Here is a 17,055-nt window from a genome sequence, read left to right as displayed (position 1 = left end):
CCAAACTTTTATTGGCTTGACGGCAATATACTGTTCATGGTGAACACCACTTGTAATGCTACCACACAAAAGCAACCTAAAACAGCTTGCTATACCTGTTCCTCAAATTGTTACGACAAGGTTTCAGCGTAATCTGAGGTGGACTGGGCACTTTTCAGAACCAATGATCCTGTTTCAGCATCAGGCGTGTTTGAGAAATCGGTTAGCAGTTTCTTTTTGGGTGGATTCCCACAGCTAATATTGACCTGATAACTTTATAAATAAGGCAAAATGCATTTAGAACAAATAACAATACAGCACAGGAACAGGTCCTTCAGTCCTCTAAGCCTGCACCAACATGTTTTATCCTTCCATACTAAAATTGTCTTTACTTACAGAATCCGTATCCCTCTATTCCCTTCCTCTTCATGTATTCATCCAGGTCCTTCTTGAATGCTGCTATTGAGTCTATTCTTACACTGAATGCCCCTTCCAATGAAGGCAAGTGTGCCATAGGCCTTTTTTACTACCGTATCTGCCTATGCTGCCACCTTCAGTGATCTGTGGAGATGCACACCCAGATCCTTCTGCATAACAATACTCCTAAGAGCCCTGCCATTCATTGTATAATTTCCACCTGTACTTGACCTTCCAAAATCCATCACCTCACATTTATCCAGATTGAACTCCATCTGCTTTCTTCTGCCCATGTCTCTAAATGACCTATATCTTGCTAATCCTCTGACAAGCCTCCTCACTATGTGCAACTCCACCAATCTCTGTATCATCTGTAAACTTACTAATTAGACCAGCTACATTTTCCTCAAAATCATTTATATAAACCATGAACTGCAGAGGTCCCCGCACTGATCCCTGTAGAACACTGCTAGTCACAACCCTCCATTCTGAAAAGCATCCTTCCACGCTACCTTCTGCCTGCTATGATTAAGCCAGTTCTGTATCCATTTTGCCAGCTCACCCCTGTTACCATGTGACTTCATCTTTTGTACCAGTCTGCCATGAGGGACCTTGTCAAATGCTTTACTGAATCCATGGAGACAACATCAATCACTTTTCCATCATCATCTTGGTTGCCTCCTCAAAAAACTTGATCAAGTTAGTGAGGCATGACCTCCCCCTGCACAAACCATGCTGTCTATCACTAATAAGTCCACTTACTTCTAAATGCGTAAAGATCTTGTCCCTGAGAATATTTTCCAATAATTTCACAACTACCAGCATAAGTTTCACAGGCCTGTAATTTCATGGATTATTCCTGCTACTCTTCTTAAACAATGGGTCAATATTGTCGAAGCTCCTTGGATGCTGCCTGAACTGCTGTGCTCTTCCAGCACCACTAATCCAGAATCTGGTTTCCAGCATCTGCAGTCATTGTTTTTACCAATATTGTCTATTGCCCAGTCCTCTGGGACCTCACCTTTGGCCCATGAGGATACAAAAACGTCTGTCAATGCTTCAGTGATTTGTTCTTTGCCCCACTCAATATTCTGGAATAGATTCCATCAGGACCCGTGGACTTATCTACCCTGATATGTTTTAAGATGCACAACATCTCTTCCTTTGCAATAGCAACTTGGCCTGGAAATTCAACATTCCCTTAGGTGAGATCATCCTCCACCAATTCCTTGTCTTTGGTGAATACTGACATAAGTATTGGTTTAGGGCCTCACTTATCTTTTCTTGCTCCATACATAGATTCCCTCCTTTGTCCTTGAGCGTGCCAATCCTTTTCCTTGCTATCTTCTTGCTTTTTATGTATGTATAAAAAGCCTTGGCATTCTCCTTAATCCTGTTTGCTAACAACTTTTCATGACCCCTTTTAGTCCTTCTAATTCCTTGCTTAAGTTCTTTCCAACACACCTTATATACTTCAAGGGCTTCATCAGTTCCCATCCTCATGTAACTTGCCATATGTATCCTTCATTTTCACAAGAGTATGCCATTCCTGAACTCTTATCAACTGTCACTTCTATTACTCCCACATGTCTGATATGGATTTATCCTCAAACAGCCGCCTCAATCAAAATCCTCCAGTCCCTGCCTAATGTAGTTGTCGTTCGCCTTCCCCCCGTTTAATACCTTCACCTGAGGACTTCTGTGATCCCTATCCATGAGTATCTTAAAACTCACAATAATAGGGTCACTACTCCCAAAATGCTCCCCCCCCCACTGAAAGTTCACTCACCTGGCCGGGCTCATGTCCCAAAACCAGGTCCAGTATAACCCCTTTCCTGGTTGGACTGTTTAAATACTGTGTTAAGAAAATATTTGTTAAGCATTTGTTTGCTGTGCAAGTTTGTTGCTGAAATAGGACTCAACTATACCATCCTGTTGGTGTTAGAGTCATAGAGATATATAGCATGGCACATTGTGCAATTTCATCAACAGACCTAAGGCCATCATGATTGGTCCTGAGAGGTGCCCAGTCACCCTCAGATTACCCTGTAAGGCATCTCAAAAGTTTGTGCAACAGATGAAGCTAATGGTTTCATGCTGCTACAATGCAGTGGCAAGTAGTGTTAGCCACTAATGAGATCCTGTCATTAAGTTAAAAATACATTCTGTCTATGACACAAATGAGTAATGAGGCATATGAATTTGAGGGCTGGTATAATGCCAGGTATGTAAAACTGCAGATCATACCTAATTGCATATCACTCCTGCTGTTTGCACGAAGTACTGGCCATATTGAATTATACTGCTTACAAAACTCGTAACATAGTGTTCAACATTACATGTGATTTTTAATTGGAAAACACTTGCTCTGCAATCCTGATGGTCAGCATAATTCTTCAGGCGAAAGTGAGGACTGCAGATGCTGGAGATTAGAGTCAAGAGTGTGGTGCTGAAAAAGGACACAGGTCAGGTAGCATCTGAGGAGCAGGAGAATCAACGTTTCGGGCTAAAGCCCTTCATTAGGAATGAGGCTGTGAGTCGAGGGATTGGTGAGATAAATGGGAGGGGCGTGGGACTGGGGGGGGGGGGGGAAGAGATAGCTGAGAGTGTGATAGGTAGATGAAGGTGGGGTAATGGTGATACGTCGGAGAGGAGGGTAGAATGGATAGGGGGGAAGGAAGTTGGACAGGTAGGACAAATCATGAGGGCAGTGCTGAGTTGGAAAGTTGGAACTGGCATAAGGTGGGGGAAGGGAAATGAGGAAACTGGTGAAATCCACATTGATGCTGTGGGGTTGTAGGGTCCCGAGGTGGAAGATGAGACATTCTACCTCCAGGCGTCGGGTGGATAGGGAATGGTGATAGAGGAAATCTAGGATCTGCATATCCTAGGCAGAGTGGGAGGGGAAGTTAAAGTGTTTGGCCATGGGCCGGTGGGGTTGGTTGGTGTGGGTGTCCCGCAGATGTTCTCTGAAGCGCTCTGCAAGTAGGCGTCTTGTCTCCCCAATATAGAGGAGTTCACATCGGGAGCAATGGATACAGTGAATGACATGTTTGGAAGTGCAGGTAAAGCTCTGATGGATGTGGAAGGTTCGTTTGGGGCCTTGGATGGAGGTGAGGGGGGAGGTGTGGGCGCAGGTTTTGCAATTCATGTGTGGCAGGGGGAGGTGCCAGGAGAGGAGGGTGGGTGGCGGGGGCCGTGGACCTTACAAGGGAGTCGCGAAGGGAATGCTTCACACAACTAATTTAAGATTGTGAATTGGACTCATAGCATGGCACATTTATGTGAAATTGAAGCTGCATATATTAATACACAGTGCTTTTAGTGGATGGAAAGAAAGTGTATTTACAATGCACATATTTTAATGCATCAAGTGATGGCTATTCTTTTATTAATTTCTTGGGCCATGCCTTGACCAATGAGAGTCCACCTGTCTTGTTCAAGATTTAAACAAAACTTGGTAGTTAGCTATCAGTCATTATTAACTGATGCATTCTCCAGGGAACACCTCAATCAGGGTTTACTTGTCAATCAATCAATCCCCTTTCTTTTATTTTCCTTGGCATTTCATGTGAATTATCTTGATGAGTGCAAGATAATATGTTTAGACAAAAGTACAATATGACTTTTTACAGCAATACTGATATTATTTATTAGACCAATTATTACATGTAGTTTAAGTTATGGATAAATTAAATAAAATATTTACATATAACATGAACCACAATTAGTATTTGAGGCAAGAAAAAGCACCTCCTTCCTTTTCTGCACCTCCTTCTTTGAGTCCACTAAGTTCACACTTATTGAAGGCCCAATGTTTACATTTAGCATCCTTTTTGATCCCTTTGTCTATTTCAGGGACTATCCAATTCAGCTGCCAACAAATAATAGCTGTTTATATATTTACTAGTGAAAAATAAACTTTTGCCAACATTAAATCATTATTTACCTCCATGGCTATGATTTTAAATCCAGTATATCAAAGGTTAAAGTAATGCTTTGTATATTATCATTGTTTAAACTGTGGAAATAGTGTAGCTGATTACAATGTACACCAAGTAAACGGAAGCAGAAAAAAATGACTTGCTGTTTCATTTTTTGATTGATTACAATCCTCAAGTGGTCAATTAAAGTCGATTTACAGACTTGAACCCGCAACTGGCCTGATCACCTGCTTACCTGGAGGTTGGGAAAAGTGGTTAGTTTCGCAACTTTGGAGCCAATATATTGTACAATATGAAATTGTATTGTTGGTATTTTAATGAATTTGGTTTGTTGTACCATTCTTCATCCATGATTTCATTAGTGAGATGGTGAGTGGGGTGATGAGAAGGGGAAATAATCGGGTGAGTTGGCCCTTGAGAGAAATTCAGCCCTTTCTCACCACCTGATTAATTAAATTCTAGACGAGAACTGTCATGCGTGACTTTGTTGACCTGTCAGTAATAAAGATCCTCAAGTGGTCAATTAAAGTCGATTTACAGACTTGAACCCGCAACTGGCCTGATCACCTGCTTACCTGGAGGTTGGGAAAAGTGGTTAGTTTCGCAACTTTGGAGCCAAGATGACCTGGTTGCCAGGATGGAGGGGGACTTCCAATTGCGCCAAATAGGGGGCTTTTGACCCCCTCCTTAACACCTTGTCTCTACACCTCCAGCATTGGAGAAGGATATAAAAAGGGCTTACCTTCTCACTGCTGGTGCCCCAAGGAATGGGTTTTGACCAGACTCAGAAGCTGCCAACATGTGGGTGGCCAGCAGCCTGTGACAGCCCAGGACACTAGTGTTGAGGTCTTTCTTAGATATTTTCTAATCAACCTGTTCAGATTGACCCTGAGCCTCCTGGATCAGAGGGAAGGACATTACCACTGCACTATAAGCACCCTCAAAGAGAAATGTGCCTATACTTGGCCTGCCAGTTCTTAATGTGTTTATTGTCAGGTGATACAGTGAGTTTTCATAGAATCCCTACAGTGTGGAAACAGGCCCTTTTGCCCTACAAGTCCACACAGACCCTCTAAAGAATAACCCATCCAGACCCATTCCCCTACCCTATATTTACCACTGATGAAGGCACCATAACACTATGGGCAATTTCGCATAGCCAATTCCCCTAACCTGCACATCTTTGGATTGTGGGAGGAAACCAGAGCACCCAGAGGAAACCCACGCAGACATTGGGAGAATATGCAAACTCCACACAGACAGTCGCCCAAGGTGGGAATCGAACCTGGGTACCTGGCACTGTGAGGCAGCAGTGCTAACCACTGAGCCACCGTGCCACCCCTTGGCAGTCTCAGTTGCCACTGAACAAATTCTGCCCCAGTGAATTTAGTTTACTTACAGCATGAGGGCAATTAAGTTGTATTTTAATTAGTAATGTATAAGTGCTAAAATGTTGCAAAAATATTTACCAATTCTATGAAGAAGGAAATGAGTTAATATAACTTCCTCCTCGATATGTGATGAAACAATTGAAAAAGGGATACCAGAACAAAATTAACATAATATCATTGTCAAGTGTATGTGATAAGGATATTTGAAGCTTTCATTTTGCATATTTACCAGGGTGGAGATGGCATGAACCACTTCTTGATGTGTCTATAGTAGAACATTTCACAACAAATTCAATAAAATTAACTTCACAAGCTTCCCTGAAGCAAGTTAATGGGCTATCATCTTTTCATATTAATTTATTAACAAAATCATTTCTGATGATTTTTGAAGATCATTGTGTCTAAAGACAATAACAGAGTTAGTGATACATTGAAATGAATAATCCAAGAGAGTATTTACGTTTAAATTTTGATTTGTTTTAAAAAGAAATTCCAAGATTAATTGAGTGATTTGACAGTGTTTGTATTTTTCCAGTATGTTGATCACTGTCTTATTAAATAATCTTTAACAAAGTTAGTATCTGAGCTGTGCAGTGTCCACAAAATATAAAACATTTTTAAAACTAGAGGAAAGCATGTAAACAATGTTCAATAAGAAATATTGCTGTTTGGCTCCCACTTGTAACACAGCTGCCAGTTTACATGAGAAGCCTATTCTAATTATTCTCTATCAGGACTTATACATTAAACAGGGAAATAAATAATTTTTCATTTTCTAAAGCATCAAAGATACAGAGCTGTAAGCTATAGTGTTGAAAAGTAAAATATCAAGGGCTGGGATTCGAGACCTGTCTACTTGTGGGCATCTTACTCATTTTTGTTCTGATTTGTTCATGGGATATGGGCTTTACTGGCTGGGTCTGCATTTATTGCCCATCTAATTTGCTTTTGAGGAGACGGGAGTGAGCTGCCTTCTTGAGCTGCTATAGTGTAGGTGTAGGTACACCTGTAATGCCATTAGGGAGGATGTTCCATGATTCTGACTCAGCAGCACCGAAGAGACATCGATATATTTCCTAGTCTGGATAATGAGTAGCTTGGAGAGGAACTTGCAGGAGGTGGTGTCCCCAGATATCTGGTGTCCTTGTGCCTCTAGATGGTAGTGGGTTTGGAAGGTCCTATCTAAGGAGCATTTGCAAATTTCTGCAGCACATCTTGTAGATGGTGCACAATGTTGTGACTGAGCATCAATGGTGGTGGGAATAAATGTCTTTGGATGTAGTGCTAATCCAACTGGCTGCTTTGTCCTGGACGGTGTCAAGCTTCTTAGGTGTTGTTGGAGATACACTTATTCAGACAATTTGGGAGTATTCCATCATACTCCTGACTTGTGTCCTGTAGGTGGTGGATAGTGTTTGGGAGTCAGGAGGTGAGGTAGTAAATTTAAGATTCCTAGTCTCTGATTCACTGTTATGGCCATAGTATTTATGGTCAGTTTTTAATCAGTGGAGACTCTCACTGAATGTCAATGATTAGATTCATCATTGCCTGGCATTTGTAATGATGCAAATGTTACTTGCCACTTGTCAGCCCAAACCAGGACACTGTCCTGGTCTTGCTGCATTTGGATATGGACATGGTGAGCAGTTGCAGCTGCCACTGAACATTGTGCAATGATTAATAAACATTCACACTTCTGACCGTATGGAGGGAAAGTTATTGCTAAAACAGCTAAAGATGGTTGGATCTAGGACACTACGCTGAGGAACTCCTGCAGGCATGGTGGCAAAGTGCTGCCTCACGGTGCCAGGGACCCAGATTCGATTCCAGCCTCAGGTGACTGTGTGGAGTTTGCGCATTCTTCTTGTGTCTGCGTGGGTTTCCTCCGGGTGCTCTGGTTTCCTCCCACAGTCCAAAGATATGCAAGTTAGGTGAATTTGAGTCATAGAGAGGTACAGCATGGAAACAGACCTTTCGATCCAACTCGTCCATGCCGACCAGATATCCCGACCTAATGTATCCCATTTGCCAGCACTTGGCCCATGTCCCTCTAAACCCTTCCTATTCATATACCCATCCAGATGCCTTTTAAATGTTGTAATTGTACCAGCCTCCACCACTTCCTCTGGCAGCTCATTCCATACACGGACCATCCTCTGTAGGAAAACGTTGCCCCTTAGGTCTCTTTTATATCCTTTCCCTCTCACCCAAAACCTGTGCCCTCTAGTTCTGGACTCCCCCACCTTAGGGAAAAGATTTTGTCTATTTACTCTATCCATGCTCCTCATGATTTTATAAATGTCTATAAAGTCACCCCTCAGCCTCCAATACTCTAGGGAAAACAGTCTTAGCCTATTCAGCCTCTCCCTGTAGCTCAAATACTCCAACCCTGGCACAAATTCCCCATACAGTTCAGGGATGTGTCGGCTAAGTGCATTAGTCAGGGGAAATGTAGAGTAATAGGGTTATGGGAATGGGTCTGAGTGGGATACTCTTCAGAGGGTCGGTGTGGACTTGTTGAGTCAAATGGCTTGTTTCCATATTGTAGGGATTCTATGAAATATCTTGGAGTTGAGATGAATGACTTCCAACAACCATAACCATCTTTGCATCTGGTATGATTCCAATCAGCAGAGAGTTCTCCTCCAATTCCCATTGATTCCAGTTTTGCTGGGGTTCCTTGATGTCATTGTTGGTCAAATGCAGCCTTGCTGTCAAGGGAAGTCACTTTCACTTCAGTCTGCACTCAAGTAAAGAGGTGGTACTCAGACTCCAAACTTGGACCATGATCAAATGACTATTACAGTGATTGTGACCAGTATTAGCGGAAGGTAGAGAAGAGAGCAATGTTGAAGACACACCATTGAAACTTACAGAATACTGAAAACTTAGATAGAATAGAAATGGAGAAGATGTTTCCATTAGTAGGAGAGTCCAGCCTCAGAAGGAAGGGATGACTCTTTAGAATTGAGATGAGGAGGAATTTCTTCAGCAGGAGGGTGGTGAATCTGTGAAAATCATTGCAGCAGAGGGCTGTGAGGCCAAGTCATTGAGTCATTAAGACAGAGATAAACAGATTCTTGATTAGTATGGGGATCAAGCATTACAGTAAGAAGGCAGGAGAATGAGGTTGAGAAACATATCAGCCATGATCGAATGGCCAAGGAGACACTATGGGCTGAATGGCTTCATTCTGCTCCTAAACATTAAGGTCTTAGGAACATGGTCAGGTGCCAAGCATAAAAATGGTGCAGGCAGCATCCATGGAGCAGGAGGGTAGATGTTTCAAGCATAAGCTCTTCATCCGGAATGAGGGGGTGCTTGAAAAGTTGGCTCTCCTGCTTCTCAGATACTGCCTGACCGGCTGTGCTTTTCCAGAACTACACTGTTCGACTCTGATCTCCTGCATCTGCAGTCCTCATTTCCTCCATAAAAACAGTGCAGCCAACAGAGAAAAGATAACTTTGATGCTAGCCCACAGAGAATGAAGTGGCACAAAAGTTCTTTTACAGAGGATTCAGATGATGACTACAGTGGGCCAAGCTATGAAAAAATGCTAACAGGTGCTGTTATGAAGAGATGTGATCCAAATTTTTATAAAAATTATTTATGGACCCATAGAAATATATCTTGAATTTTTAAATAAATGATGCCTTGCTCAGGAAAAAGCATCGGCTGCAACAACAGCAATGTTGGAACTTCGAGGACAAGGGAGCTTGGATGGAGTCATACAGTCTGAAGGATTTTCAGGCAGAGGTCACATAGCCCACGAATGGGTGGAATAAGGCTATTGCAGGCTTAAACTTAGAGAGAGAGTTGTTTTGCCTGAACAGTAACAGATCATTGTCCCTCTAATATTCTTTGTAACACCTATTAGCAGAGTGTGTGAAGCGTAAACCCACTAGAAGATATCTTCACATGTTGGGATGATTGCTAGGGAGAATTTGCTGAAATCTCTGTAATAAGCTACAACAGTACCAGGAAGACACCTCAGTGCCAACAGATCATGAGTGCAGAATAACCTCCACAGAATAAGAGCACTATTTGGGACAATCAGTGACTTATCCCTTTTTCAGGAGTCATAGAGGCAGACAGCATGGAAACAGACCCTTTGGTCTTATTCATGCTGACCAAATTTTTCAAACTAAACTAGTCCCACTTACCTGTGTTTGGTCCATATCCCTCTAAACCTTTCCTATTCATGTACCTGTTTAAATGTCTTTTAAATGTCATAACTGAACCTGCATCTACCATTTCCTCTGGCAGTTCATTCTAAATACGAGCCACCCTCTGAGTGAAAAAGTTGCCTCTCATGTCCCTTTTAAATCTTTCTCCTCTCACCTTAAAAAATATGCTCCCTAGTTTTGAACTCCCCCAAACTAGGAAAAAGACCTTTGCTATTCATCTTATCTATAACCCTCATGATTTTATAAACCTCTAAGGTCACCTCTCAACCTCCTACGCTCCAGTGAAAAAAATAGTCCCAGCCTATCCAGCCCCTCCTTATAACTCAAACCCTCCAGTCCTGGCAACTTCTTAGTAAATCTTTTTTGAACCCTCTCCAATTTAACAATATCCTTCCTGAAAAAGGGCGACCAGAACTGTACACAGTACTCCGAAGGTGACTTCACGAATGTTCTATGCAACCTAAACATGACATCCCAACTCCTATACTCAATGGTCTTAGCAATGAAGGCAAGCGAATTAACGCTTTCTTAACCACCCTGTCGACCTGAGTTTAACTATTAGTTGATCAAAGTACTCAAGTTAAAACTTGTGAGTTAGGTGTGGATGTGTTAGTTTTTTTAAACAAATGGTACATTTTCATACTTGTATGTTGTAAACTGCCAATAATCTTTACATCTTTATTTCAATTTCTTTGGTAATAAAAGTAAATAAACAGTTGTTTACTATTTACTTAAGAAACCTGGCTGAATAGTGCTTAATACTGAAGCTGACACCGTCTGACACCTATATATAATTGGCCATACCACCAATCTGGTTAAAATTATTTATTATGAGAAGTGGAGAAGTATATCTCAAAAAGAATATAGTGTACCCCTCTAATTCCTGTGTACAAAAATGCTTGGCCCATTGCAGATGTACCAGATAGCCTGCATTCAACGGCAAGTGAGGATGCACCTTCAGTTTGGCATACGACCTTGCACAGACATTGAAGCCCATCTATTCTAATGTGGAAGTTGGACCTAACCCCATCAGTACATGTATAACGTAAACATAATCCAACTTCTAAAGACTAATATCTCAGCTTCCAGACAACTTCCATCTCTGAAGGCTGTAGCGAAGGTTCACACCAAAGCCCTGCAAATTGACATCCATAGCCATAAAGTAACAAGCCAAGCATTCAAAGGGCATTCAAAGTACTGCAGCAATCCAGCAGTCTTCCCCCAACAGATCAGAAGGATTGCTGAAGCAAAGCCCCAGTATTAGTGCAAATTCAAACTTGCTGTTCTCTGCCATGATAACATAACTTATCTCCCCGTCTTTACTACTCCACCAATCTCCTTGTGACTTTTCAGTCAGCCAGTCCTGACAGCAGCTGCCCATGCTGTGACAGTGAAGTCTGAGTGAAGATCTTCCAGAGCTGCTTATGGTCTGAGACCCTCCATTGAAAGTCAGCAGCCTTCTACCAGCTGTGGTGCTTCTATTGGAATAACACTGCATAAGAACATAAAGGATAAGCAAAGATACATGGAAGGCAAACAACACGAAAGTGTACAAGGTTGATTGATTTATGAAGCATGGCATGATATTGTTTATAAATTTTCTTTACAATGCTTACTTTGGGCTGGCTTTTTATTTTTGCATTGTGGCCAAGAGGACAATGTGATGATCATTGGCAAGGTAAGTAGTGTGAAACTACTGATGATTGAGGAATTGAAGTTGCTCACTTTGGGTTCTGCCAGGGCCACTTGGCTTCTTACCTCAATACAGCCTTAGTTTAAACTTTGCCAAAATAGCATGGCTTCAGAAGGGAGATGAGAGTGGTTGCCCTTGACATCAAGGTCATATTTGACCGAGTGTGGCATCAGAGTCTCTCACCAAACTATAGTCAATGAGAATTAGAGGGAAAACTCTCTGCTGTTTGGAATCATATAGACAACAGAGGAAGATAGTTGTGCTTGTTGGAGGTCAGTCATCTCAGCTCAAGGATCACTGCCAGGACACTGAATTTTGGCCTGCAAGATGTACTGTCTATGGTCACATATCAACAAGGTGAAGTGTCTGCAGTCAATGAAATCCTGCATCGTGGGGATGTCTGAAATCCCAGCAAAGACATTTACTGGCACTTCCTGCTAATCTCTAGCAAAAGGCAATGAAATGTAGTTATTTCTCCTGGAATAGAGAACCTAAGTTATCTCCTTTATGTAACTGCAAGACATTGCTGATGTCCTGCACTGATTTTGAACACAAAAAAACAGGGCTTTTACAAAAAGCTGAAAGTCCTGATAATAGCAGGAAATGCTTGATGGCAACATGTACAGTCCAATGGCCAGGCATTTCCCTTTGGTTTTATGAGCAGCAACTCATGAATAAACTTTGGCTAGGATTTCTATCCTGATCATCAATGAATGAATAGTGGTAGAGTTCAAAGTCAGGTTGGTGTGTGGCTTGGAGAAGAATTTTACAGTTGGTATTTTTTCTATGTGATAGCAGATATGAAAAATGCTGTCAAAAGGGCTGTCAAAAGGAAACTTGGTGAGCTGCTCCAATTCATCCAGTAGATGGTACAGACTGCTGCCACTATGTACCAGTCATAGAGAGAATAAATGTTTAAGGTGGACATTGGGGTGCTGATCAAGTGGGTTCCTGTGTCCTGGATGACAGTGAGCTGCTTGAGAATTGTTGGAGTCATGCTCGTCCCTAAGTGGAAAGTATTCCATCACACTAAAGTAAAGCAAAGAACTACAACTGCTGAAAATCTGAAACAAAAACAGAAATTATTGGAGAGATTCTGTAGGTCTGGCAGCCCCTGTGGAGAAAAGCAGAATTAATGTTTCCAGTCCAGAACTGAAGAATGTAAACTCTGCTTTCACTCCATCGATACTGCCAGACCTACTGAGATTCTCCAGCAATTTCTGTTTTTGTTTCAGTGTTCAATCACACACCTATCCTCTGTTCTATAGATAGTGGACAGACTTTGGACAGAATTCTAGTCCCTAACATGTTTTTGTAGCCACAATATTTAAATGAATAGCTGCTTCAGTTTTAATAAAAATACAAATCTAAATAAATGTTTAAAAAGAATCAGTGGAAAACACTAGTAGTGCTGTACATTTCTCCACTATGTTCTTAGTTCACAGCTAAAGTGTGTTTGTGAGAGCGAGCCCACAAATAAAAACAATGCTTGTATTGCTAGTTCTTGGGAAAGGGGTGTTAAGATAAAGTTGTTCAAATTTGTTCATTGTAGGATAAATAGGAAATCAAAATTCATTTCCTATAATTGCACAATAAACTCTACTGCAACAGTTTGGACATCTAGTTGGATGAAAATTTTCATGACATTTTATAACAAAATTCTTTTGTACTATATAACCAAAATATTTGTGATAAGTTAAAACTTGAAAATTGAAACAGATAAACATACACACAAATAGCGAATAGGTCAAGGCTCTTGTTTTCTGATTGAGTGGTCAAATAATTACTTCCCATTGGCCATAACGATCAATAGATAATGTTTGCTGTCACTCCAAGACAAGCACAGGATTCTTGTAGCACCAAGCATTTAAAATCATTCCCAATTATTCTAGTATAGACAACTTGCAGTCCTTTTCGTACCTTCATAATATTTCATATACACAAGAAAATATTTTGGTAACTTATTTTCCTCAACCGATCACAATTCTGGCAGCCCATGGTGTTGACATGCCAGTACAGAGAGACCAGAGTAACAAACTCAACTTATCCTTGATTTCATCATACAGTTTAGGTCTGTCATGGACATGAATCAACTTATCAATCTGAAAGGTAATGACACAAAGTAATGAATACGTTGCATCTCCCTATATCTGAGGGATCTCCTGGTTGATTTTATGAAAGGAAACCATGTAAGTCCTAACTATTTATGCATTGTTACCTTGATAGACCCCTTTGTGGGTTTGATAGTCTTTGCAGTATTCCATTTAATAGATTTGAATGACGATCACTTTCAACATCTTTGTTATTGTGCTTTTCTTTTGTTCACAGCAGTTTGGGATCATTGACTTCATGTTAGATAGCAATTACTCAGAAAGATTACAAATTACAGTCCATGAGGAATGAACATAAAGTTTGACTCCTTAGCATGTCATCTCATGTCTAATGGTAATCTTTTTCCAAATTTTGTAGATAATAGACAATAGGTGCAGGAGTAGGCCATTTTGCCCGTTGAGCCTTCCCACCATTCAATATAATCATGGCTGATCATCCTTAATCAGTATCCTGTTCCTGCCTTATCTCCATAAACCTTGATTCCACTATCCTTGCGAGCTCTATCTAACTCTTTCTTAAATGAATCCAGAGACTGGGCCTCCTTTGCCCTCTGGGGCAGAGCATTCCACACAGCCACCACTCTCTGGGTGAAGAAGTTTCTCCTCATCTCTGTCCTAAATGGTCTACCCCGTATTTTTAAGCTGTGTCCTCTGGTTCAGCACTCACCCATCAGCAGAAACATGTTTCCTGCCCCCAGAGTGTCCAATCCTTTAATAATCTTATATGTCTCAATCAGATCCCCTCTCAGTCTTCTAAACTCTAGGGTATACAAGCCCAGTTGCTTCAGTCTTTCAGCGTAAGGTAGTCCCGCCATTCCAGGAATTGACCTCATGACCTTCCCCGCACTCCCTCAATAGCCAGAATGTCTTTCCTCAAATTTGGAGACCAGAACTGCACACAGTACTCCAGGTGTGGTCTCACCAGGGCCCTGTACATTTGCAGAAGAACCTCTTTGCTTCTATACTCAATCCCTCTTGTTATGAAGGCCAGCATACTATTAGCCTTCTTCACTACCTGCTGTACCTGCATGCTTACCTTCATTGACTGGTGTACAAGAACACCCAGATCTCTCTGTACTGCCCCTTTACCTAAATTGTTTCCATTTAGGTAGTAATCTGCCTTCCTGTTCTTGCCACCAAAGTGGATAACCATACATTTATCCACATTAAACTGCATCTGCCATGCATCTGACCACTCACCTAACCTGTCCAGGTCACCCTGTAATCTCCTAACATCCTCCTCACATTTCACCCTGCCACCCAGCTTAGTATCATCAGCAAATTTGCTAATGTTATTACTAATACCATCTTCTATATCATTAATATATATTGCAAAAAGCTGCGGTCCCAGCACTGATCCCTGCGGTACCCCACTGGTCACTGCCTGCCATTCCGAAATGGAGCCTTTTATCACTACTCTTTGTTTTGTATCAGCCAACCAACTTTCAATCCAAGTTAGTACTTTGCCCCCAATACCATGCGCCCTGATTTTGCTCACTAACCTCCTAAGTGGGACTTTATCAAAAGCTTTCTGAAAGTCCAGGTACACAACATCTACTGGATCTCCCTCGTCCATCTTCAGAGTTACATCCTCAAAAAATTCCAGATTAGTCAAGCATGATTTCCCCTTCATAAATCCATGCTGACTCTGACCTATCCTGTTACTACTATCCAGATGTGTCGTAATTTCATCCTTTTTAATAGACTCCAGCGTCTTTCCCACCACTGAGGTCAGACTAACTGGTCTATAATTTCCTGCTTTCTCTCTCCCACCTTTCTTAAAAAGTGGTACAACATTAGCCACCCTCCAATCCGCAGGAACTGATCCTGAATCTATCGAACTGTGGAAAATAATCACCAATGCATCCACGATTTCTCGAGCCACCTCCTTCAGTACCTGGGATGTAGACCATCAGGCCCCGGGGACATATCAACCTTCAGACCTAACAGTCTCTCCAACACCAATTCCTGGCAAAGATAAATAATGAAATGTTTTATTAAAGAAAATGGAGTGAATGTTGTGCATGTGGATGTTGCATATATAAAGGAGTCAGATACATTTTTAGAAAAGTTATTCTTGGAATTCATGAAATGTTGAAAATAATCAACCGCATAGTATATGACCAGAGTCACAAGTAGAACAGACCAATTGGAGTGTCACTTTGACTTCTTTGAAATCATTAGCCAACCATTTAGGTTTGTATTATACTCTGCCAGCTTTTAGGATAATTTCTGGGGTGAACCACAAATGACCAGTTATTGGATTTTAGGTTTCTGGTTCAGCGTCCTAACCACTAGCTTCCTGCATCTCTAAGGTGACCCTTAGGAGCATTGTTGATGTAACAAAAATACATAATATTAAAGGAAAATGACTAAGAGCATGACAAGTTAGACAAATGACAGATCCGTGAATGTTTTTTTCAGACTAATGGATACAACCAACAGTATCCCCAAGCACTGGTTTGGGAACTATTGATTGTTTTCTTGCTCGCTTTCTAAAAAGTATGCATAAAATCTCTCCGTCAACGTCAGAGAAACAAAGGAGCTAATCATTGACTTCAGGAAACAGAGTGGAGGGCATGCCCCTGTCTGTATCCATGATGTTGAGGTGTCATGCTCCTGGGAGTGATGATCGCCAACAATCTGTCCTGGTTCACCCACATCAATGCAATGGTCAAGAAAGCATAACAATATCCCTACTTCCTCAGGAGGCTAAGGAAATTCAGTATGTCCGCAAAAACTCCTCCCAATTTTTGTGCATGCACCATAGAAAGCATCCTATCTGGATGCATCACTGTGTGGTATGGCAACTAACCTTGCCAAAATAAACTACAGAGTTGTGAACACAACCCAGTCCATCATTCAAACCAGCCTTCCATCATTGTTTCCGTCTACACTTCCCACTGCCTCAGGAAAACAACCAACGTAATCCAAGACCTCTCCACTTCTCAAATGTTAATTTTGACCTCCCTCTCTGCATCTTTTCTGTGGCTGTAATACTGTATTCTGCACTCTGTTTAGGTACCTTATGGTACGATCTCTCTGTATATCACACAGAACAACACTTTTCACTGTATCTTGGCATATGTGAGAACAAGAAATCAAACTCAAACAATAAATCAAACTCAAACTCAAAAGACTTGAACATGGGTATTGGCAGCAAAGTAACAATATTTGCAACAATGTAAAAATATGGAGTATGGTTTGTTATGAAGCTTTTTGTAAATTACTTCAGGAAAACATACATAGGCCGCTAAATTGGCCAGACAGAATTCAGATGAAAATTAATGGAGACAAATCAGAAAAATAGATTCAAGCAGGCTGGGTTTTCAT

At 41.3% G+C, this 17,055-nt stretch overlaps 1 long non-coding RNA gene across 1 annotated transcript in view; it reads right to left on the bottom strand.

Annotated features, from left to right (window-relative positions):
* LOC122549667 (uncharacterized) overlaps positions 1-17,055 on the bottom strand; it is a 178,705-nt gene that overhangs the window by 155,423 nt on the left and 6,227 nt on the right. Inside the window, exon 2 of the long non-coding RNA XR_006311632.2 lies at positions 15,620-15,690. This is a non-coding gene — a long non-coding RNA (uncharacterized LOC122549667). The remainder of the gene's footprint in view (positions 1-15,619; positions 15,691-17,055) is intronic.

The sequence above is a fragment of the Chiloscyllium plagiosum genome, unplaced genomic scaffold (genome assembly GCF_037043375.1).
Source record: "Chiloscyllium plagiosum isolate Xiang-an unplaced genomic scaffold, Cpla_swu_hap1 HiC_scaffold_5, whole genome shotgun sequence".
NCBI lineage: Eukaryota > Metazoa > Chordata > Chondrichthyes > Orectolobiformes > Hemiscylliidae > Chiloscyllium > Chiloscyllium plagiosum.
The sequence above is the reverse complement of the archived record's forward strand: the minus strand, read 5'-3'. Positions and strand labels throughout refer to the sequence as shown.